General features: G+C 43.4%; 1 long non-coding RNA gene across 1 annotated transcript; it reads right to left on the bottom strand.

The window, feature by feature from the left end:
• Positions 1 to 1,309: 1,309 nt before the first annotated feature.
• Positions 1,310 to 2,054, bottom strand: LOC309485675. The gene is made up of 2 exons (XR_014201253.1): positions 1,389 to 2,054; positions 1,310 to 1,341 (listed from the first exon to the last, which is right to left on the bottom strand). It is a non-coding gene; the product is annotated as an uncharacterized lncRNA (long non-coding RNA).
• Between the last annotated feature and the right edge of the window lie 2,392 nt (positions 2,055 to 4,446).

Below are 4,446 nucleotides of genomic sequence, written 5' to 3'. Positions count from 1 at the left end.
ACAGTACAAATTAGAGCATTAAATTAGTACAATTAATTGTTAAAAGTAATGATTTAAAATGTAACATTAATAAACAAACAAATAAACGTAAACAAATAAATAAATAAATCTGAACAGTTTTGAAGCCTTGCTGTGAACTGTAGTGCAGTGATAAAATTACATGAAATAACTTAAAGTATTAAATAATTTACTCGTCTGCGTCATGTAAAGTCTTCATTTGAGAACTTTACTGAGCCAATGTTAGCATTAGATTTGTATTCACATCTGCTGGTTTTGATCACTTCTACTTAATAAGTGACCTGTGATTGTTTGGATGGAACATAACAATATATTTCCAGAAGCATGAACATGATAATATGCAGTCTTTATTAGTTTTTACACAAAGTATGAACTTTTATGTGTGTAGCTGTGAGTTTGTATCCATACCTATATCTGCACACATAATCCTGGCTGCACGTCCTTCTCTGATCTCCAAATGGAAGCATTTACATTTTATTGCTGGCCTCTCTTTCACGGACCAGCAATTTCACTCCCTGAGAAAACAACTCGTACCAATTGCTTATAATTGGTAGAGATGCCGGCCGTATGGCGAGGGAGTGAAAGGTTAGCGACTGTGGGCCGCTAGCCAGCTGCGCTCGCGTCTGTGTTCATTAATAACCCAAGAGTTGTCAACATTCAAAACGCTGCAATATAGTATGTTTATCGGTAAACGTATAACTGTTTCCCGCCAGATAAGGTCATGGCGGATTATGCTGACGTTGCTTTATGGATACAAATACATGCATGCTCTGTTTTGAGGAGAGGAGAAAATATTATGCTGGAAAATGACCATGAAAGGTACTAATTTGAACAGTGATATTATAATGTACATTTCTCTGGTGCCAGAACGCATTTTAGTAAGTTGTGATTGCCATAAGGATACTGTACAGATTTCCCACAGCTAGATGAAGCTGATCAAAGCGTTGATTTTCCCGTAGATTTGAAATTACGGCCCTTGGTAACTACACATTACTCAATTAGACTGTCTCCACTGTGAGACACAGCCACAATCTTCATGACAGGGAAAATGCTCCACTAATTTGGCTGCGTTAGTGATTTCTGATTGGGGCGTCAGTGAGTTAAGAGCTTAATTCTAGGCCTTGACTGAGAGCTTCGCCAATGTCGTCAATGAGTCTCATGTGGGGAAGTCAATACACTGGATACAGCAAACAAACAAGCAAACACATACAGTGCTGGTCAGAATTATTTGCCCCCTTGGTAAATATGATCAAAGATGGCTGTAAAAAATAAATCTGCATTGTTAATCCTTTTGATATTTTATTTAAAAAAATTAGCAAAAATCTAACCTTTCATTGAAGTAAAATAATTGAAAGTGGGGGACAAATCACATTATGAAATAAATGTTTTTCTCCAAAACACGTTGGGAACAATTATTTGCCCCCTTTTATTAAATACTTTTTGCAACCTCCTTTTTCCAAGATAACAGCTCTGAGTCTTCTCTTATAATGCCTGATGCGTTTGGAGAACACCTGACAAGAGATCAGAGACCATTCCTCCATACAGAATCTCTCCAGATCCTTCAGATTCCCAGATCCATGTTGGCGCTTCTCCTCTTCAGTTCAGCCCACTCATTTTCTATAGGGTTCAGGTCAGGGACTGGGACGGCCATTGCAGATGCTTAGTTTTGTGCTCAGTGACACATTTTTGTTTTGATTTTGATGTTTGTTTTTGGATCACTGTCCTGTTGGAAGATCCAAACATGGCCCGTTATAAGATTTCTAGCAGAGGTTGTCAGGTTTTGATTTTTTATCTGTTGGTATTTGATCGAATCCATGATGCCATGTATCTGAACAAGATGTCCAGTACCTCTGGCAGAAAATTAGGCCCACATCATTAAAGATACAGCAGAGTATTTCATTTTACACATGGGCTACTTTTTTTTATCCCTGTATGAAGCAAACCCATGTTAAGTGTTTGCTGCCAAAAAGCTCTTTTTTTTTTTTTGTTTCATCTGGCCATAGAACGTTAGAAAAGTAACTGACACTACTGGAACTTCAAACGGGACAGGTTCTATGGCCAGATGAACTGGCGTTTACTCTCGATCTATAGGGTCAGACATCCATCTCATCTAACTGTTCCTGCTCTCACTCGTTCTCTGGACAGAGAGGAGAGGCGTTTACTCCCGATCTATAGGGTCAGACATCCATCACATCTAACTGTTCTTGCTCTCACTCGTTCTCTGGACAGAGAGGAAAGGTGTTTACTCCTGATCTATAGGGTCAGACATCCATCTTATCTAACTGTTCCTGCTCTCACTCGTTCTCTGGACAGAGAGGAGAGATGTTTACTCTCGATCTATAGGGTCAGACATCCATCTCATCTAACTGTTCCTGCTCTCACTCGTTCTCTGGACAGAGAGGAAAGATGTTTACTCTCGATCTATAGGGTCAGACATCCATCTCATCTAACTGTTCCTGCTCTCACTCGTTCTCTGGACAGAGAGGAGAGGCGTTTACTCCTGATCTATAGGGTCAGACATCCATCTCATCTAACTGTTCCTGCTCTCACTCGTTCTCTGGACAGAGAGGAGAGACGTTTACTCCCGATCTATAGGGTCAGACATCCATCTCATCTAACTGTTCTTGCTCTCACTCGTTCTCTGGACAGAGAGGAGAGACGTTTACTCCCGATCTATAGGGTCAGACATCCATCTCATCTAACTGTTCCTGCTCTCACTCGTTCTCTGGACAGAGAGGAGAGACGTTTACTCCCGATCTATAGGGTCAGACATCCGTATTATCTAACTGTTCCTGCTCTCACTCGTTCTCTGGACAGAGAGGAGAGGCGTTTACTCCCGATCTATAGGGTCAGACATCCATCTCATCTAACTGTTCCTGCTCTCACTCGTTCTCTGGACAGAGAGGAGAGATGTTTACTCTCGATCTATAGGGTCAGACATCCATCTCATCTAACTGTTCCTGCTCTCACTCGTTCTCTGGACAGAGAGGAGAGGCGTTTACTCCTGATCTATAGGGTCAGACATCCATCTCATCTAACTGTTCCTGCTCTCACTCGTTCTCTGGACAGAGAGGAGAGACGTTTACTCCCGATCTATAGGGTCAGACATCCATCTCATCTAACTGTTCTTGCTCTCACTCGTTCTCTGGACAGAGAGGAGAGACGTTTACTCCCGATCTATAGGGTCAGACATCCATCTCATCTAACTGTTCCTGCTCTCACTCGTTCTCTGGACAGAGAGGAGAGACGTTTACTCCCGATCTATAGGGTCAGACATCCGTATTATCTAACTGTTCCTGCTCTCACTCGTTCTCTGGACAGAGAGGAGAGGCGTTTACTCCCGATCTATAGGGTCAGACATCCATCTCATCTAACTGTTCCTGCTCTCACTCGTTCTCTGGACAGAGAGGAGAGACGTTTACTCCCGATCTATAGGGTCAGACATCCATCTCATCTAACTGTTCTTGCTCTCACTCGTTCTCTGGACAGAGAGGAGAGACGTTTACTCCCGATCTATAGGGTCAGACATCCATCTCATCTAACTGTTCCTGCTCTCACTCGTTCTCTGGACAGAGAGGAGAGACGTTTACTCCCGATCTATAGGGTCAGACATCCGTCTCATCTAACTGTTCCTGCTCTCACTCGTTCTCTGGACAGAGAGGAGAGGCGTTTACTCCCGATCTATAGGGTCAGACATCCATCTCATCTAACTGTTCCTGCTCTCACTCGTTCTCTGGACAGAGAGGAGAGACGTTTACTCCCGATCTATAGGGTCAGACATCCATCTCATCTAACTGTTCCTGCTCTCACTTGTTGTCTGGACAGAGAGGAGAGGCGTTTACTCCTGATCTATAGGGTCAGACATCCATCTCATCTAACTGTTCCTGCTCTCACTCGTTCTCTGGACAGAGAGGAGAGGCGTTTACTCCTGATCTATAGGGTCAGACATCCATCTCATCTGACTGTTCCTGCTCTCACTCGTTCTCTGGACAGAGAGGAGAGGCGTTTACTCCTGATCTATAGGGTCAGACATCCATCTCATCTAACTGTTCCTGCTCTCACTCGTTCTCTGGACAGAGAGGAGAGACGTTTACTCCTGATCTATAGGGTCAGACATCCATCTCATCTAACTGTTCCTGCTCTCACTCGTTCTCTGGACAGAGAGGAGAGGCGTTTACTCCAGATCTATAGGGTCAGACATCCATCTCATCTAACTGTTCCTGCTCTCAGTCGTTCTCTGGACAGAGAGGTGAGGCGTTTACTCCAGATCTATAGGGTCAGACATCCATCTCATCTGACTGTTCCTGCTCTCACTCGTTCTCTGGACAGAGAGGAGAGACGTTTACTCCCGATCTATAGGGTCAGACATCCATCTCATCTGACTGTTCCTGCTCTCACTCGTTCTCTGGACAGAGAGGAGAGGCGTTT

This window comes from Leuciscus leuciscus, assembly GCF_965113295.1.
Source record: "Leuciscus leuciscus genome assembly, chromosome: 21".
Lineage (NCBI taxonomy): Eukaryota > Metazoa > Chordata > Actinopteri > Cypriniformes > Leuciscidae > Leuciscus > Leuciscus leuciscus.
Note: the sequence above shows the minus strand (reverse complement) of the source record. Positions and strands in the feature narration are given on the sequence as shown.